At 41.5% G+C, this 21,193-nt stretch overlaps 1 protein-coding gene across 3 annotated transcripts in view; it reads right to left on the bottom strand.

Annotated features, from left to right (window-relative positions):
• The window catches only part of pvalb6 (parvalbumin 6), a 35,126-nt gene that overhangs the window by 4,700 nt on the left and 9,233 nt on the right, over positions 1–21,193 (bottom strand). The window contains exon 1 of one of the 3 annotated variants that reach the window (XM_055035420.1): positions 4,476–4,654. The exons of 1 other annotated variant lie outside the window; for it this stretch is intronic. The gene's annotated coding sequence lies outside the window, so the exon portion shown is untranslated. Of the gene's footprint in view, positions 1–4,475; positions 4,655–21,193 lie in introns of those variants that run through there. One more of the 3 variants, XM_055035418.1, reaches the window with a different exon arrangement.

Genomic DNA, 21,193 nt, shown 5'->3' on the forward strand with positions numbered 1-21,193 from the left:
AGTCTCAGTAACATCCACGGTTATCCAAACGTCACCAGATCGCGAAAAAAGTGGAAAACCTCATTACAGTATGAAGTTACACCACTCCTACGACCTAATAAATAAATAAAAAATCCAATTCTGTTGATTTTTTTGCCATCCTACCCCAATGCAGCAACATCTGCATGAGATTTCTGCATCTCCACCATCAGTTTCAGCCCTTCTATGTATAACCAGGGTATCTGTAAATACATTCGTAAACCCGGTTTTACTTTTATTTCACATACTGGTTGTAATTCTCTTTTTTATCAGTGTGGTGCTGTTGTATCGGAGAGACCTAAAAGTACAGGAAGTTAATAAAAAAAACCTCTCGTTTACGTACTGTGGCACTGTTACAGGTAAAACGCAAAAGTTCGAGCCGCGGCCAGTGGGAGAAGACGACCTCATGGCCACGCGAGTGAAGAATCCAGATGTTCCGTAATGAACAGGCGCCGCTGCCGTTTGTTACCAACAGTCTTTTCTATTTCCGTTTTCTACGACGCTGCGTTGCTACGTCTCGTGCTAACGGTGCTGCTAACGCGCCATTTAGTTGACGTCGTTGCTGGTTAGGAGCTTTTTCTGATGAACAACCAGCACATTACACCCGCAGCCTAAAGCATTATAAGCTAGAGGTTTGTGCGTACCATGCCACTCTTGTTAAATTACATTTCTAACAGGAGTCAAAGATATTAATTTGAAACAAAAAGTATTTTGTTTTTACATTTGGTGAAAACAAACGTAGTTTCAAATCTAACCAAAAAGTCAAGTTGTCCACTTTTAATGTGGGCAGTCAGACAAAGGCGATGATTTAACCTGAATGTCAGCTTATAGTGGAGTCTTCACGCCATATATGGTAAACAACTATCAACGCACATTAATGGTGGATCAAATATCATCCATGCTCTTGTCTCCAACTCTGGAGTTTCAGCTTCGCGCCCTTTGAAGAAAATAGAAGATTGTTTCCCTCCTGAGGATCTGAGTGTCCGTAATGCTGTCGGTAGGTGTGGGAAACCTGACCGGTCCCGCGCAGCCGCCAGCTCCCCGGTCCACTGGAACAGCTGCATGAGTGTGAACGTGTGTGTATTTATACTGAAGCACCAAGACGACTTGTGCCAAGGAGGCTTAGAGAACAACTTGCCTCCGTTTCAAGAAACCCAAGCTCTTCCATGCTTGTTGGAGTGCCTGTTTGTTAAAGTGGCTCGGATAAAGTGAGAGGCGTTCGGAGGGAGGCGACGCAGAGAAACACAATACTGCTGCGTAGGCAGAAAAGCAGGGATTAGATTTCACTTTAGAGGATTTGAGTTTTTGTTTCTGCTAACTGTGATGGTTCCGGCACAAACCCACTGAACTATAGGCATTGTTTGGTAGGATTGCGTGGCTCAGTAAGTTGGCTTTGTCATTTTAGATCAAAATGAAGCCACATCCCAAACATTAAAGCTCTGATCCAAAAAAAAAATAAAATAAAAAAGAAGACTAACTCAACAGAAAACCCACCGAGTCATTTCCTCCGCTAGACAAGAGAGGTCAGGCGGGAGAACAATGATCAAACAGGTAACTATTAACCTGACCTTTATAAGATCGTGAAAAGTGGAAAGCAATTCTTTAAAACCACAAAAAAATCAAATATTTAAACCTTTAAAAAAATCACAGCTTGGTTCAGAATCCAAATACTGCGAGTTACAGAAATCAAACACCTCAAACACATTGCGTGCGATCCGAGAATAAAACCCGACAGAAGCTGCAGGAGTCTTTGAGCTAGAGTCTTTCAGAAGGACAACAACCCCTAATTGTAGAAATATATTTATGAGCCTTATTAATGTGTGAGGACGGTCCAGTCAAAGTCCAGTCTTGTATCCATGGTTGTATTGGTTGTTGATAAGCCAATAAATCCATCATCTTTACCACATAGAAAGAATCACACATGCATTCCTTTAGTCAGGGCACACCAACAAAACAAAACAAAAAAAAAACATAAATCCGTATCTAATGCTGCTCTTCAAAGCAGCCGGATACACCAGCAACAAAAAGCCAACCTTTCTAAATCTACATTAAAAAAATACAACCTTTGCTGTAATCGAGGGCACAGATATTCAGTATGGTCATTTCATCAGAAGACGTGATCTACAACAAACCCAAGACACCTTCAAGACTTGACTTGTCTTACTTCCTGATTGCGATTAGACAGTGGAGAGCTGGTGAGTGCAGCAGGGGCCTCCGACCTGCAGCTTCAGGGCCACATGTTTGCCAAGAATGCTGACGCCTAGAGCAATGTTCTAACATCAAAAGCTAATATTGAACATGGTGGTGTAATATAAGACACATATAACTGTGTATTTATTAACGTTGCATATTGAACTAAACGAAGGAGCAATTTACAGAAATGTATTTTGCAACATCACTGTACTCATTCCACATTTACTTCTCATCGGTGGCTCCACCTAGTGGCGTGGAGTGATATTACACAACAGGTGGTTTCACCAGTTTTAAGGCGTTTCCATGCACTTATGTGTGTATATATAACATTTCCACAAAGAATGACACCAGTAGTAAAGTTAATATTCCTTTTCATTTTTGCAAATCTGTTTTTGCTTTTTCCTCCCCCCCCCCTCTTTTTTTTACATGTTTTTCAAAAATTTGTTGTGAGACATAAGAAAATCAAAATAGTTGAATTAAAAAATGTGAAAAATTTTCCAATAGCAGATATTGTAAAAAAATAAATAAAATAAAATAAAATTCTTATAGCTTTTGTGGCTCTAAGCTAATTTTGTTTATCTGAACATAGGCGGGGGAAAAAATGACATTTTTGCTTGAAAAGCTCACTGATCCCTGATCTAGACAGATAAATTAGAAAACAAGAACGACTTCAACAAGCCATTCACAAAGTGATAACTATATATATATATATATATATATTTTTTTTTTTTTTTTTTTTTTTTTTTGTGAAGGAATTTCATGTGAACCGAGGCTCATTTTAAAAACCAACTCCCTTTCAGCGCGGGTTTTATTTCCTATTGATGTAATTTCAAACAGGAAGAGAAAAACCCGCAGAGAAACAAACACCTTTATTGTGCGTGCATGCAGCTACGCGCCACTGCACAAAGAGAGAGCCTCACTGCGAAGGCCTGGGGATCATCTGGCTGTTATCGCCGCTGTCCACTGTTTAATCCTCTGGCAGGTTCGGCACAGGAACAGCAGTCAAGCACAGGAGGATGAGTGTGGAGAGCGGAGGCCGCGGACAGGTGCAAAAGTACCGACACGTTTTCAAATCATCCTCACCGTCAGCTTTACAGCTCGTCAATCTGATCACTGTTGGTTCTTGCCTTCGTCGGCTGTGTTGTCCTGTGTGAAGCTTTCCGAGATTTTTCTAGCAAATAGACGTAGAATCGCAAGAAAAGCACGCATCCTGGAAACCAAAAATAAAAAAGGAAGCAAAAAGCTTTTTTATTGTTGTTGAAGGTTTTCACATTGAGAGCATGTTTGTTTTATTTTGAAGAGCAAATTTACTTTGGAAACGAAAACATACTTATCCTGGCTTCAGTTTGCAACCGATGAAACATTGCTCCCTAAAGCTCTCCAAATGTGAACGGACTCTCTCCACAATGCATGCATGACACCTAATTTAAACTTCGTCAGCTCTTTTGTAAATATCACATTAGGACGCAGGCCTTTCGAGGGAAAGAGACAGAGAAAGTTTTTATCACATCAATCAGCTTATTGGAATGGATTAGATTTAGGTAACAAACCCTTATGAAGACAAAATATTCCACAATTTCACATTGAAATGTGAATTAAAATGTAGTGAAAGAAGCACACAGAATCACTTTTGCATGAAATATTCCTAAACAAATGAAAAGTTCAGTCGATCTCACGCCGAAAGAGCGGTATTTAAAGACACAGGTGTTTCATTCGGACACTTCGGATGAGACTCCATGTTGTTCTGATGGTGGATATTTAAGGTTCAGTCTACCGTTGTTTATTGCTCTTGAGTTATGATTTACTCGGTCCGCTTCATTTACTGTTTCGTCTAACCGAAGGCGTCAACGCGACGTCGACGAGAGACGCTTTTCCCGTCCCAAAAGGTGCGACTCAAACTTGTCCTTGGAAAATTTCAAACAAGAACAACATACCGCGCCAACTTTAACTTTTTAGTTCCACGAAGCAATTACTGTGCAGATACGCTCTCGCTGTATCTTAATCTGATCTGCTTTAATGAAGGAGGACGTGAAAGAGGCTAAATTGCCTTCTAGGACATTTCTCCAAAGACTTTCATGTTAATCTCTTGCTGTACTTTCTTGAAACCACTTCAAAATGTGGATATCAGCCTTGCGTTAGAGCAACCCGGCTTTCCCGGAAAAGTCTTTTTTGTTTGTTTTTGTTAAAAATGTTTTTTGAATAAATTAGCTGCTTCAGTTAAGAGGATGAAACTCCACAGCTAAATCATGCCCCTTGGTTTTTACCTTGTTACTGGCTGGTGGACGGTTGTGGATGTGGGTCGGGGGGTTGGGTCGGCGCAGCAGGGGGTGTCCAGTGAAAGATCAGAGGCTCTGCTCTTTGTTTTATACATGTCCTCCACAACTATTTTTGGGATGAAAAATGGGCTCCCGGCGGTGATGTTCCGCCGCCGTATCGCCTTCCAGCCCGGCTCATGCTAATCAAACATTACTATTAATAATCGTCCATCTCCAGCCCCCGTTGATCCAGACAGGCTTATTGAGCCCCTCCTCCGCTTGGCTTTCTCCTCCTCGTTTTCTCACACCGCCTCCCCACCCGGGGGACCTTGCTTTGTCCTCTGTTCCGCCTCGTCTCTGATCTCCTCCTCTTCTCTCTCTCTTAAACTTTTAATTTTCACTTTTAATTTCCATCAAGCGCTTGTTCCTCTAAGGCTCTTGGTAACGTCGGTGAATAATTACGAGACCTTGCGCCATCTTTCTTCTTCTTTTTTTATGGCCCTCTCAAACTCAACGTGTAAGGATGAAGGTCTTGAAATGAACTTGAGCTGCGAAGCTCCACTGAAGGTTTCTGATGAGGTGAAAGGTCAAACCTTGACTCGTAAAGACAAGACGAAGCGCGATTTGACTTTATCTGGTCATAGATCCTCACACTGTAATAACCTCATGGTAAAAGATAGGAGTCAAATAACAATAATTCCTACAAAAGTATAAAATATGTTCATAATAAATACATTTATTTCCAGTTAAAATTGGTTTTTATTTTTTTATACATCGTATGATTGTTGCTATTCAAACGTGTCTATTAAATATCTACATATTTGGAATAACAATAACTTTCCCCAGCTAAAAAAAACAAAACAAAAAACAAAAGCAGGTTTTTCTGAAAAATTGTAGAACATTTACTATTTTACAAACAGAAATGTTCTTGTTTTTTTCTGGAAATTTTTAGAAACTAATGTATTTGTGGGGTTTTTCTTGCAAATTTTGGACTTTCGTCCAGAGAATTTCACTTCTAGTCAGCTTAAACTGGCTCCTGTTTAAACTGCTTAGTTTAAGGTTAATTACTTATGTAATTAGGTTACTTAATAGTACGATAACTGGTAACAATCAAGTTACCAGTTTCTTTCTTATAACTTCATTGTACAGTAGTTACAAGTAAGTTGACTTTTCTGTACATCATTGAAAAGTGTAATAACTTTTTCCAGCCAGCTGACCAGGGGTGTTTACCAACAAGTGGGGGAGGGGCGTACAAAATATAAGAACAAAATGTACTGAGTCCTACTTCCTTCTTCATGAAATGTAAAATAAATAAAAACAAAATAAATCAATTGGCATCAGAATCTGGATCAGCTAGTTCAGGTTCAGTTTGGAGTCGAGCTTTAAGTATTTTTTTTTCTTGAACATTTTAGACTTTTAAGAAATTATCTTTAACAATAACAGCCTCTGCAATCTTTACCTCCAGAACTTGAATGATTGATTGCTCTAGATTAGCAGCTCTGTGAGCCCAAAAAAAATTAAAAAATTAAACTAAAGTAAAATAATCAATGCTTTCCTTGGCGTTTTCCTTAACTAAGAGTAAAACTCCTTAAATAGAAAATAAAAACTATTCCTACTTGCCCAAAATGTGACAATATTTTCTCTTCCACCTGTTTCCCACTGGAGTCAAGAGGCAAGTGGGGAAAGAAAATGTTTATGTGGAAGACAAAGGTAGATAATAAAAGAAAGAAGATAAAATAGTGATGATAAACAGGAGAGCAAGAGAAACCTGTGAACTCACCAAAAAAACAAAAAAAACAAAAGGGAGGAAGAGAAGGATGGATCCAAATGAGGAGAAAGGAAGAAGTGCTGGGAACAAACTTTGCCTCACGTCCATCCAGTTGCAAAACTCTTGACGTCGTGAGTTAAAATAACGATCCCAGTTGTCTCACCGCCAGAAATTACTGGCCTGTCTCCACATTGTCGCGGCTCGGTTTATCAGCCCGAACTCGTCGATGTATTGCTGTAGAGACCGGAGAGCTCATGTGGAGACGGGTCTCCGAAGTGACTGGAATACAAATGTGGAACAGAAGCCACTTCAAACACGACTCATCTGTAGTCGATCGGTCCTGGGCGGCTCTCTGGGCCGACGCAAACCGTCCCCGGATCGGTGGCGAGCTTTTGAACGAGGGCATTTGAATCCCTCATCGGAGGAGCTTTGCGAGATTTTGACATCACAATGCAGTAAAGCTCGTTATACGAGTCGAAACTTCAGAGAGGTCAAGGAATGCATACAGTATAAAACTTCCAGACCTCTTTGTCTCACTTTGGCCGCATTAATTTCTTAATTCTGACTTTCCTTCCAGAACCGGGACTTAAGCAAACATTCGGTTCCACGTCACGTAACTCGGGACAAAGGAAAATGATTCTCTTGGATCAACCAGGGAAGGTAAAGTGGAGGTGGTAGCAGAATTCCTTGGAGGAGACAAGAGAGCGATGCTGATGAGACGAGGTGTGGAGACAGATGAGATGCGAGTCCTTTGAACTCGAGTGCAGGTGAGCCAACATCCCGCAGACGCACCGATTTCTTTTTTTTTTTTTAAGATTCACACTGAATTACTGATTCGCACATCGACCCTTCTGTTAAAACGGCAAAATCCTCATTTTCCATCCATGTTCTTGCATCGAGGTTCACCTTAAATGAGATTCTGTTGAAAAGTCAACACAAAAGTGTGACTAAAAAGTTTCTTCCTGACTCATCCTGCTGTCATTCACGGCTTTGTGATGCATTGTGGGAAAAAAAAAACATATTATCGGGTGAGCGTGTTGATACTGATGCTCCCTCGAGAAATCTATTTAAATAACGAGTTAATGACGCAATTTGACCTTCGGGCATTTTTATGCAGCACAACTTTCATCAGTGGCTCCATCTTTGTTTACAAAATAGAAAAACAAAAAAAGAGAGACGTGTCAGGTATATTAAAAGTCTCTCAAATCCTTCTGGACGGATGAAAGATTTATAACTTTTGCTGGATGAAAAGCAGGAACTCCATCGCAGGAGGCCCCACTTCCCCTCATCGTCCGATCAGATCGAAGTTAACAACACATTTAAATCTCAACTCCCAGTCAAATTAATCAATAGAAATGACTGATGGACCGGGCATCTGCCTAATTTGTTGCTGGTACTGCATTTCCTACCAGCTGACGACGCAGATCAAAATCCTAAAGCAAAGATGTCGGACCAAAGAATTTCACCCACATTTATAGTCCAACTCAACACCTCGTTCTCAAACTGTTTCCTAACAAATTTTTGCTCTAGTTTTGGAGATTTTCTTGCCCAAATCAAATCGTCTCAAATCCACACGTATCTCTAGTTCTTCCATCACTTGAACCTTTAGAATCAAAGCTGCACCTGCAGATCAATTCATCCCATAAATAATCCAAGTTATTTACCCCACCTCTCAGAGTTCACAACGTTACGAATGCAAATATTCCTCCTGCTGCTTTCACGGCTCGACTAAGACGAATTTAACTCTTTTGGAAAGTATTAAACTTCCACATAAGGGAAGAGCAAGGCGTTGAGGATTAGCTGCAGTCGGCAATTGTCCCGCTGCGTTTCACTAGAAAACCTTTTCATTGAGCAGCGTCAGTTTCAGCCGCCATTTAGGAACGTTTCATTTCAGCTAAACGCAGAAAATGCAGTGTTCAACATTCACTGCTGATCAGAAAATGCCTTAAGAGAAATGAAGGGAGAGGAACGAGTAAGAGGGAAAAGCGCTCGGTGGTAAAAATAAATGAATTAAGTGTAAAGACAGTATACTGTCTTTACACTTGAAGACAGTACCAGTGTCTCTTTCACAAACATGTCTGTTTGTGAAAGAGAGAACGGAGAGAAGAGTTCAAACGCTCGGCTTCCTTTGACCTTGATGCCGCTCCTGCTTTGCCGAGTCAGCACAACTTTCCTGCCGTCTTCCTCACACTTGGAGGGTAGAGAGTGGAAGGAGGGAGTTTGTTCAGGACGGTGAGAGAAACATAACGGAGAGGTAGATAAAAGGAAACGAGAGAATGGAAATGTTGCAGAGAGAGATGGAAGCAGAGGAAGATTTCAACAACACAGCAAAAGGAACTACTTCCTGGATGATGTGAGATCCGGTCCAACATAATTTCCTTTTAGTTTCTGTTTGTGGCTTCTTAATAATTGCTCTTTCAGGCAAAAAAAAAAATAAAAAAATCATGTTTATGAACATTTCCCCGCTGTTTCTGGGAAAACATCAAACCCTGGTTCATCTGGCGCATTTCCATGCAACGCAGCACGTCTCGTCTCCGGGCCGTTGCTTTGCACCGACTGGAAACGCCGGGCTACTGAGAGTCCAGCGGCACCAGGAGACTCCCGAGTTCTGACAGAATGATTGACGCGCCTTTGCAGCGCGGAACGGGTCGACGTTCTGATATGGGAACGAGACGAGGCAGAAGAAAACATGCAGACGGGATCAGGGAGGAGGCCGCGTCAGAGGGAGCAGGATATTGATTACTGTGTCGGCCCCGTGATCTGAACGGTGCGGAAGACATGAGCTGCCGAAGCAACTGAGTTGTCAAGGTTCCTCCATCAGCCCCATCTGGACCACTTTTATCTTTTCAGAGCCGTCAGAGTGGAAGAAAAGTTTTTTGAGTTATATTTCTTTAAAACTTATTTATTTTGTTTGCCTTCTTTTCACAGCTTTACACATTTACTATGTACATTCATTTGTTCTGAGATATAGTCACAGGCCCCACATAAAAATATATATTTTTATAATTATCTATTTATTGTTGGTTCTTTATAGAGTTTTTGAGCTGTCAGTGTCCAGTTAGCAGTGGACAGTGTTTATCTTTGTCTTTCTTTTCATCTTTTTTGAGAACCAGAAAGAATCTTTCTACATTCTAATTGAATTTGTTTCAAACGAGTTGGTTTGTTGAAAAAACGATGGCTGAGAAACGTACGTGTTTTTGTATATTGCAGAAGAGTGTTTTAAAATTTGTATCCATCTTTATTCCTGCAACAAACAAATCTGTTCTGCATTTTGTTTTTTTTGTTTTTTGTAATTTTGTCTTTATATTCGACGTGCTATAAAAATGAATCTGCCTCAATTTTTCTAGTGCAAATTCGATGGGTGACGGTTTGGTTTACGCAGACCATAAAACCCAAACAGCAGAGAACCGAAAACAGATCCTGAGCTCCAGAACAGAGAGTGGCATTATGCGCACCCCAGAGGAGCGACGGCGTGTTAAAGTTCGGCTTTGGGAAGTGGGTTGTGGGGGTGATTGTGTGATTCGCACAGTATCCATTGCTTGCCTCGGCTGGAGGAATGGTGTGAATTCAGACAACAGGTGTCTGGGCATATTTGAGAGAGACTTGAGGAGCAATATGACATCCAGCACCCAGAAATGACTGTGAACCTCATAAAGTAGCGCATGCAGAACCAAAGTGAGGAGATATGAAAGTTGATTTTTAAAATTTTTTTTTAATGGTTGACCCATCAGTGGAAAATGCTTTAAATTATCAAGCATTTTGTTTGCTGTTTGTTAAAAGCGTAACAAACAGCAAACAAGAGGAAGAGGATGAACATTGTTGTTCAAGAAAACTTTAGATTGAGGGAGAGAAAAAAGCAAAAGGAGCAAAACAACAACCCGTAACTTCTCAAGGAAATCTACTGTTGATAATAGACCCCAGGGTGTAATTGTGGTCAGTGGCATCTGTAGACACGGTGTACAGTTTCTGCTCAACATCCTTTGAATGTGACACCATGTAACCTAATCTCTTGGCAAACTCGCTGTCGGCTAATTTTACCTGCAGTATCTGGACTCCGATTAGAGGGTTGAGTTTTACGTTTGCGGCAAGGCAAGAAAACAAAAGTTGTTATCTTGGTCAAAGTCGGAACAGTTTTTAGATTGAAACCAATCCAACTTAAGGCCAGGCTGCTGCCACGAAATATCACTGGTCATTTTCAGCTTCTCAATAGAGGATGTGAAAATCGATGTGTTGTACATTTATTCAAAAGATTTGGAAGACATTACAGAAGAAGTCACGTTTGATGTTTGCAACATGCGACGGCGGGGACACACGGCCAGCGCTACGCCGCTGGTGAAACATGATGTTGGCCCATTATTCTGTGGAGAGGCTTTCTGTTGGCAGGGACAAGTGATGCTGGTCAGAGTGGATGAGAAGATAAATGGAGCTAAACGCATGCCAAGATTGGCGTGCATATGCTGGAGTCTGCAGACGGATCGGGACTAGTGCAGAGATTCACCTTCCTGAAACTCAGCTAGAGCTAAAATGGGACGATTTAGACCGATGCATATTCATGGAGTCTGAACGGTCCCATTGAGGCAGTCTGCCATTTTTGAAAGAGAAACAAGCAGAAGTGTTGCCACCCAGAGACTCAGTGACTGAATCAAAATGACTCACTTTTCTGATTTCTTCTCGGAAACAGTTTGCCTCACTCTCCCTACACTTTAAAACTTTCATTGGTTCAGCTCAGAAACGCCGATGAAATAAATTGAAGCTTGTTGTCGTAGTGCAGCCAAAGGGCACTAACACTGACACTGGAAGGCTCTGCTGACTCTGGCAGAGGTAAACACCTGGACTGGTTCTCCTCAGGGTCCGCCGCCGTAAATGTTGGCCTGTTTCCCTGCCTGATGTAAATGACAGGATGGCTAACAGGCTTGACGGCCAAGAGAGTTTGCGCAGCCATGTGCTGGATGAGAGACGCATCTAAAACATGAAGGACAGCCGGTCCAGGATGGTTGGATGCTGCCTTTTCTGTTGCATAAAAGTAACAACAGGATCACTTTAAAAGGCAAACCCATGTTCATTTCTTGCTTTTTGTTCAACTGTATGTCTATTGGTATCATAATTTTGCTAAATTCTGGGCATTAGTGCTAAAATGAAGGCATTAATATACTAAAAAACACTGTGTCACCCTTTTAGCTCTCATTTTGTCCATTTCTGTCTTCATTTGCAAACTCGGTGCATCTCCCAAAGAGTCACTGATACTGCATGTGAATAATAAATCTTTTAGCGCTCACCCACACTGCAATGGAAATGTTTATGCATTCAGAACCTCATCCAGTTCTTTCTTTTAGAAGAAAAGTTGTGTTTCATTAAAAAGTGAGTAAATACTGCATTAAAGTTGGGATTTACCTGGAATGCTGCCTGGATTCTCTGAAACGTCAACATTTCTTAATGGTCTGAATTTCAAAGTTCTGTAGAAACCACAAGCTTTTGGGATTTTGTACCAAGATAAAAATGATGAATAGATGGTTGGGAAGGAGAGCCTGCGTGGACGAAGAATGGCTCCACCTCAAGCTGACCTTTAGGAAACTAATGCAGCACAATGCTGTTTTCTAACGATGCTCTAGATAACAGCCTGGAGGATTTATAGCTGCACAGACATACGAAGGATATTAAACTATGGACTATAGACTCATCTTTACACCAGTATGACTAACTGGACTACCAACACCCGTCTGCCACTAAACACTGACTGGTAGATGGAGATTTATGGCTGCCATGCGAGTTGCCAAGAGAAATGTAGTCATTGAACACACTTCCAAACGTTCAGCTCATTATTTTCTGATGAACGACCAACACAAGCAGATTCTGCCGAGCAGCCAAGAGTCCAAGGCCTGGTGTCCGCTGATAGAAAGTCCGGTGCTCGAGAACCGCTGGTGTTTCAGATCCATCCGTGATCCAGTACTGCTGAATCAAATGAATGCCTCGTCAGGAGGCCTCAGGATCTGAAGGACGTGCTGCTGTGGGAATCCAGCCATTTGATTCAGGAGCGCCGGAGAACAGACGCACTCAATTTTGAAGGCTAGTTGCTCCGGCGGGCTGGACTTACCCACTCCTGGTTTTGACATTTAGACAGTTTTCTCTGCTGCTGGGTTTGTCAAGAGGTGATACAGGTGCTGACCTCTTCCCAATCACATTGTGATCTCCTGCGTCTAATGATCCACTCGACTTCATCAATTTTTCTTTCTTTGAATATTTGCCACAGCAAGGTTGTTCTGTACCATTTCAGTAGATTGGGACAAGTCGATGAAGGTATTGCTGAACGACGCTAAGTGATTCAATAACACCTCTCTGCACTGAAGCAGTATGTCCAAATGAGACATTTATTAATAATACGGTCTGCACATTAAATAAAACATGTTTCTCAGTCAAAGCAAATAGCTTGGCATTCTCAGGAATCACGGCTGTTTGAGTCATGGACAAGATACCATCTGCTAAAAGCTTGTGGTAATTACAGCGAAGAAGAAAACAGGAAACCAGCAATGCAGTGCAGAAGTTAAGTGAAAGCACTGAGAGAATCCTATCTTTCACAATCATATTCTTGTGAACAATCAAAGAAGTAAATGTGTTTAAAGTGTTTTAAATAGCTTAAGCAAAACTATTGCAGAGAATGGAGGGAATTCCTGTGCTTCCTCAAGTCTCTTTTTTGTAATTTATTGAATATGTCAAACCTACCACCATATAAACCTCTGTTCGTGTACATGCTACTCAGATGAATACAAGTTCACCCTCTTGTTTAGAGTTGCATTTGAAATGTAATATGTATGGATTTGATTTTGTGGATATGTATGTAATTTTTTTTATTTTTTTTATTTCCTGTTGTGGGCAACGGGGCCCGGCGAATACCCGTGGTTAAACGGACGGCGGAGTCCGGCGGTAACAGGCGCTCAAATTCCGTGTCAAAGGGAAGGGGGAAGAAAGGGAAAAAAGAGGGGGAAAAAAAAAAAAAACCTTGGTATTTTATTCTATGTTGCATGCCTTTGTGTTTTGTGTTTATGATGTAAAGCACTTTGAAATGCCTTGTAGCTGAAATGTGCTATACAAATAAAATTTGATTGATTGATTGTATTTCTAATTTGCCAAACACAAGGACGAGCTGAACCAACCTCGGATCAGAGTTCAGACTTTCAAGGTACATTGAATATTTTTATATTACTTATGGTACATACCCAGATAACGTAATGACATCTTCAATGTCAAGAGCACCAAAACGTAAACCCCCCTCCACAATAAAACGACGTTTCGATTAAAAACCGCAGTGCAGATCAATCGTTTCGACTCCACAAACTGCCAACATTGGCGGGTATTTACGCATTCATGTGTTGCACAGCAAAGCAAAGTGGGGCCTCAAAGATACCATAATTAAATCAAGCTAATGCACTGGCATCTCATGTGCATTGATCCATTCCCTGCTAATGACCCGCGGCAGCGTGACTCGTTAGGCTTATGAAGCGCACACCTCCAGGCTCAGTGCAATCTGATCAGATAATCCAGGACTGGTCAGCCTGCGCGTCCAGCAGCAACCGAAAGGAGGGTTAAACAAAGTCTGAGGAAGGATGTTGCCACATGCAGTAACACTATTCTCATTCTCTCCGGTCTACAACACATGTTTGGTTAATATCATTTAAAAAAGCGTTAAGGTATCACTTTTCAGAATAATTTTTCCATCATTAGTCATTTTGAGAGGATTGTAAAGTATGTTTTAAATCTACATTTTTTTAATTTATTTTTTTATACCATTAAGCAAGTAGAAATTGTTGCTGATTTAACTTTTGCAAATAACCAAAAGTGGCAAGTAAAACTGTAATTTTGGTCTTGGAAGCATAATGGCATTTAAATTTGTGTGGGGGGGGGCAAAGAAAGGCCTTTTATCACAATCATCTATGCAAAAATATGAAAAATGTTTTAATGCCCGAGACTCAGCCACTACATTTGGAGATTAGAATCGGATTAATATGATGATATTATTCTAGCTTTTTAAATACATAATCAGTTAATGCAACTCAAATTGAGTTGTCACAGAAAAGTGAAATGCTGTATTTCACTTCTCTGATTTATTTAAAATACTTCCATAACGCATAAAAATGGTGATTAGTTTCCTCCAGCTTGACTCACTGCTTCAAACCAATATTCCCTTTATCAAGAGGCTTGTGCTTTCGATGCAACATTACGGTCTAATGAAACCAGGCTGGGACTGTGGATCTTAGTTAAAAATAAAAAATAAAAACTATTTTGACACTGAAACATAACAACGCGTATCCAGAAAACGCTAAACCAAAAGTGAATTATGTATATGTCTTTAGTTTGAAAATGTTTTTTCTTTTGACAATATGAGCAGCTTTGACCAAAAACCTTTGCTGCAAAGCTTATTCTTCAAACTGCATCGTCTCTGGACATAATCGGTCATTTAGTATGAAAGCAATGAGTAGACGTCGTATAGACACTTAAAAAAAACACAAACTGTATCATTTATGAAATTTCTGTAGATGTTGCAAAATACTTATTAAGATCATTAATACCAAACAGATGGGAAATTCGTAATTAATGACCACCATTCATTCTTGTATGTCTTTGGTGTGGAGTGCTTATATCGCGTCTCTATCTCTTCCATTCTGTAATCCACAAAACGCGATTAAAATACCTTCTGAATCTGATTAGATTTAACCCACTGTGATGTTTGTACTGTAATGATCCAGTCTGGATAAATACAGTGATCCCAGGTTGTTGTTTTTTGTTCAAAGACGGTTAATTGTGCAGTGATCATGTCCTCTGTTCTTATCCCGTACAAAAACATGGATCAGTGACTCACGTGGCTCCAGCAGATGAACGATCAATACTCTGAACTTTTGGTGTGACTCGGCGAAGGGGGATTTAAGGGCAGCCTGTGTTCAGCAGCATGTTTACAAAACCTAACACTTCAGCAGCCGGGGAACCCGTGTGTGTTAAATTCTGTGCGTGTGCGAGAGTTCTCGATTTCACGTGGCTGGGGAGAAATTGAGAAAGCAGGTAAAAGCATAAACAAAGAAGCAGGCAAAGCCCATCACCAGTTTTTCTGTTTTGGCAAAATGGGCGTTCGTGTCAGACCACACATACACTCCTTCATCTCTTTGCCTCTTTTCTAACTCAGCGACACACAAGCACAGAGGATCGGGGTGGAAGTTGTGATCTTGGCTCTGGGTTTGCCAACAAGGCCTCCTGACGCAGAATGAAAGGCGACAGACGAGGCAGGTGAGGAGAGGAGGAAGGAGATGAGGAGACAAGGAAACAGACAGGGGCAATAATCAGGAGAGGCATGTGATCAAGTCGAGGAGGATGCAGGGAAGAGGTGTTTGGATGAAGCACAGAGAGGGAACGGCCGAAAGCTCCCGATTAAAGAAAAAACATCAGCGGACACTAATTGAAGTACTCAACAGTGACGGTTCAAGAAAAATTAAGAACGGTCCTCTTGAATTATCTTTCGTCCTTTTTGTCTCTCAGGTTCAGACATTGATGCGTCTTTAATAGCTTTGTAAGTCACTCCGTCCACCAGCACAACGCAGCCACTGAACCATGGATGCAGCAGGTCTCTTAAGTCATAATTCACTCTAAAATCATAATTTGTCAAACTCGGAGCCTCGTGTTTGCCAAGCGACCAACAAATTAGCTTTGAAAATAAAACTTTTTCTCACTGACAAATACTTCTGTCGCACAACTATGCATGCGGTAGAGAAAGTGGTATAATTAATATCCCGCAGTCCTTAATGCAGCATACCTGACCGTGAGCCATTTGCTGCATGTCTTGACTTTCTTCCTGTTGAACTAAAAAAAACATCATCTCACTTTTGTTTCAAATTATGCCAAAGGGAAATAATGTTGAGGCATTACAACATATTTAACTCTAGCACAAGACAGTTTTGATGAAGATTCACTCAACTCAGCATGCAAGATGCTTGAAACCGATGTCCTGACTTATTTTATGAGGAATATTGCAAATTGTCATCTGATCACATTAGGGACTCTTATAAAGCATTCCAATCAGATTACCCGGATGCTCACCGGCTCCATAGATATTAAATAATAGATCAAACAAGAAATGACATCATGGTAAAGTAACATCCTTTATCCTAATGTACATTTACTATTCAGAAAGGAGCAAATTTAAAGGAAACCAATGCCTCTAAGATGTGACAAGTTTTCCATCACACCTTCACACATACCAAGAAAGACAGCGGCTTTCTTTACCAGTGCCACAAAAGAGATATTCAGTGTTTTCCATTTCTTGTGTCAGTGGTCATAATGTGCCTGATCAGTGAAAATCTTTCCCCTCATTTTCCTGTCCTTTCCGTCTTCCCCGGGGTTCTTTTCTTCTTGGTTTGTCTCATTTGTCGTTTGCTTCATCTCCTCGGTTAACTTGTCAGTTCTTCACATCTTCCCTCTTCTCTTCTCGTGTTACGCCGACATGTCAAACAAACATCTCTGAAACGTCTTCGCTTCCGTCTTTGACAAGTCTCACTCCCTCTCTCGGATGGAAGCAGGCGGCTGGCAGTCACGTCGGGGGCTGTGATGATGATTTTCTCACTTTTTCTCATTTCATCGTGACCGCCATCCTCCGCTCAACCGAGACGGGATAAAATCGCCAGCCACGCCTCAGCAGGCAGGTGTCTCCTTGCATATCAAGCAGTTCCCAGCCCGGCGAACGGGTCTTTGCCGGGTTATATGCAGAGCGGGGGAGGCGGGGGTAGGATTTTACTCAAGAGGCGACGGATTTACCGGTGAGCTTCTGCAAGCTCCGCGAACAAGATTTCAAACGTGAGCGGCGCCACTTGATGCTGGTGTGGTTCCTGACCACTTATGATGAAATCTCTCCGTTTGTAATTTCAAGAAAAAGAAAAAGCCCCCGGATCCATTTTCATTCCATAAAAGCTAATCACCTGCTGGAGTTTGGATACTAACATGTCATTTCCTTTAGCTTCAGCTTAGCAACCAGCTAAAAGAGATAGAAGGGAGACAGAATTATTTTTTCTCAACACAAGCAAACTACCAAGAAGAAGGAGTTCTCAGTTGTTGTTAGCTGCAGCTCCGTGCAAGAGGCGGATAGAAATAAAACCAGAACGGACCCTGAGTGTGTGCGTTCACAATTGGCATTAGATTGTGCAGTTAAAACTTTCTTTGTTTTTATTCTCTTCTCAGATCTGGCCAAAAACCCACGAGTCAGAGAAGAGAGGAGTTAATCAACCGTAAAGGTTGAAAAGCACTTGGAGTGTTATGGAAAACAAAGTTGGCAGATTAATAAAATAAAGCGGTGTTTAGCGAGAAAAGCAGATGAAAACAAGCCAGGACCAACCGGTACCGGGAGCTTAAGTTTCTTCAGGAAAGCTGATAAAGATTTTTTTAAAAAGTCGTCATCCATTGTATGTTGTGTAAACGTCATTTTTGGAAAATCTATTAAACTGTAGTAAAACTTTAGATCTGTGCAAAATGCGTAAGACCACAGAAAGTAAAGAGTGCAATAAAAAAAATTAAAAATGCCGAATATAAATACAGACTTTTAAATGAAAGTGAAAAGTGGCCAAGAAGTAAAAAAAATAAATGAATAAATAGTCAAGTATAATGTTGAAATTTCTTTAACATTTCTTCTAAAAAATAAAATAAAATAAAGTGAAAAGGTGTTTGATAGCAACCCAATGTTCTCAGTCTTTGTCACATTTTGTTGTTTGTTTTTAGAGTCGAGCTCTTTGTGGCTCGACTCGATCCGCTCCGAGATGAAGGAGCAGCGTGTCCCGGCAACCTAAATGGATGCTCTCGTCTCTCGGCACATCCCTCCATCCGTCTCCTCCCTCTCATTTAGCCATCCTTCTCTCTGTCACTCGCGCTCTCTGCTTCCCATCGCCCCCCATTAATTTTATGCTTTCATTTTCTCGCAGCGGCCACACATCTAACAAGCCGGGGATCATCAGACCGTCTTGGCAAATTTTGCTTCCACCCTCCTCTCCTTGATGCCTCCCCCTCCACCCTCCTGTCTTTTTCTATTTTTTCGCTCTCCGACTCTCCAGATCATTTGGCCCCAGCAGACAGCCTCTTAAACTCCAGGTGTGTCGCGCTGAATGATGACCGCAGGAGAACCAGAATGTGGCTTGCACACAAGCCTGCAAACACACACACACACACACACACACACACACACACACACACTGAGCAGCCAATGGCCCCATCATTGCACCAATGGTTCTGTGCCAAGGCTTCCTTTCTCTTTCTCCATAAAGACCATCTTTTATGCATAAAGCCTGAGTTATGATATCAAATTTAGACAAAAGCCTCTCTCTGAAGGATCATAGCAAAAAAACGAAACCAAAAAACAAATCCATTCAGCGGATGAAAACCAAACTAAATTTACCTTGAGTGTGTGCTCTACAAACAAGTCTCTCACAGTCTTTATGAGGGTTTTTAGTCTGTGTGTGTGACAAATGTGCATTCAGTGCCATTTCCCCCTCCTCCTCCGGGTTCTCCGCCAAGTGATTCTCTCTCTCCACCTCGTGTCTCTTTTATTCTAATTCCAATGGATAAATTCATCCGGCTGATTGAAAAGACAACATCATCAATACCGCGCCATCACAGTTTTGCCTCTCAGCTCAATGAGGCGTTAAAAACTGCTGTTACGTTTTTGCGTGGAAAATGCAGAAAAGTCATGGCGTCCATAAAGGTGTTTATGAGAGGAATTATTTATCCACGGCTGAAAGCAATCGAAAGTTCCAGCCAGTGAGGAGGATTTCAAAATAAATCACTTTTTTTTTTCTTTTTTAGTGCGTCACTGCCCGACTTTAGGAGAAAGTCTCTAATAATTTTTAAGGTTTATTATTGTTGCTCCAGGAGTTTAGACTTAAATGTGCATTCACACATATTTGGTCCAAACAGACCAGAGTTTGACGGTCCTGTTGTTCTGGACCATTTGGGTCACAATGATGAAAATGAGCCCCTTGTTGTTGCTAATGCTGACGCTAATACTGCGAGCTAATTGGGCTGAAACATACCTGACCCGCGTGTTGTGGATCAGAACACGCATCATCAGCTTTCAGTGCCTTTTGCCAATGCTTTTCAAAAGTTAGAATTATAACCAACTGCTACGGTTTGTAGCTAAACCGTCATTCGAGGATCTACTCTTGACGTCCGGTTTTAATTCAGGAATGGAGCTAGGAGGACTTCCAAAGCTATGCTCTCTCCCGCCGCCGTCATTTCTGTGGCGTGAGACGATGATGGTCAGCCATCCTTTGTTGACAAGTTACATCGCGCTCACAAAAAAGCACAATGTGAAAGAAAACCGTGCCAAACAAAAGAGCTAGCTGTAGTAGTGATGCAAGTGTGTCATTGGATGTGCATGCACTTCTGACCCTTAGCCTCCAGCAAGACAAGACAGGATGCTCCCTGTTGAGACGGTTAGGTAAACCAACACTGTCATAGCAAAGGATGTTGGTTTATACTTCACACAATCTGCAGTTTGCGAACAGCGCTGGTCTTCGAGGGTCTGAAACCTTGCTGTGATTTCCTTTTTGCTGTTGTATTTTGAATCTGTATTTTACCCTGAACACATGATTGATGCTCCGTTTAGAGGTGGATTTTTCTTTTTGAACAATCATTGGCCGTACTTCATGATGTAACATTTACGAGTACGACGTTTGCATGTTCTCCTCGTGGTTTTCTCCGGGTGCTCCGACTTCCTCCCACCATCCAGACACATGAATGTTAGGTTACTCTAAATATCACTTAGCTGTGTGTGGGCGTGTGTGTACATGTGTTTCTATGTCTTATTATTGGCTTCCAATGTGTTGTTGAGCTTCTTCTTGCCCATTAACCGATAGAGGTCATTTACGACCCTCGACCCTCCAAGCAGAAAACCTTTCTGGTCAAATGACTTAGCAGAAAGTCATTTTTAAAATCTGCGCTCACACATGAGTGGTAGACTTGTGCATTTCGGCTTTGAGCACCGATGACAATTCAGAGTGACGGTCACGCTGTTGTGTTCGCCCATGATTTGCGGATGCAGTGGCTGTAGAATCCGTCCGTTTAATAAACTTTGACCACCCTCATTTTGTCGGCACATCAGCACCGGGAACAACCTGTACAGCAATTTGAACCTAAAAGAAGCAGGTCCATTTCTTCAGGAACGTACGCAATCTCTGGAAAATGTCCGTTCTATGTGTTTCGTGTGATTGGTGTCACCAGGCTGCAGGCTGCATGTCAGACAGAGTGATTCCCTCCATCCTGTCACCTTATTGTGATGCCGTTTCCTTTTTTTGCTGTTTTGTTCACTTGTTTTATTCCTCAGCTTTACAGGAAGAAAAGCCTGCAGGCCACCCAAACACACACAGACACAACGAAATCAAACATGGACTCTTTTTCACAGAGCAGGTAGAAAGCACACACGCCTACAAGACAAGGTCAATATGTAATATTGCAATGAAGCATGAGATATGCTTGCAAAAAGCAGACAGCCAAGGATCAACAGCAGCAGAGCGGGTTGAAATTGACAAATTTCAGGATTTATCTGTTTGATCCCAGTGTTTTAGACCAAATTAAATGAAGCCTGCTCACACTCCTTTGATTCGCCTTCAAGCATTTTTGAAGTCAAAGCCGGCAGAGGAGCACGGAGTACGACCTTCGTCTGAAAATTCAGTCTTTCACGTTTGTGTCTGCTTTTGAGAAACATCTGAATACAGTGTATAGTCGCTTTGGTGAGGTTCGATGGGTTTCCTGTTGCATCTTTCTCGCGGGGTCGTGTGCATCGGAGTCCGTGTCGCCCCAGCAGAAAATACTGCAGTCTTCGTCATGCCTGACTTGCTCACAGCAGTGTGATGTAAGGGGTCTTTTTTCTTCTTTTTTTTGTGGCTGCTGTAAAGGGAAGGAGGTTCGCTTTTACTTCATTTGGGTGGAGGGGGGAGAAAAT

This window comes from Poeciliopsis prolifica, unplaced genomic scaffold, assembly GCF_027474105.1.
Source record: "Poeciliopsis prolifica strain line A6 unplaced genomic scaffold, Auburn_PproV2 SCAFFOLD010, whole genome shotgun sequence".
NCBI classification, from domain to species: domain Eukaryota; kingdom Metazoa; phylum Chordata; class Actinopteri; order Cyprinodontiformes; family Poeciliidae; genus Poeciliopsis; species Poeciliopsis prolifica.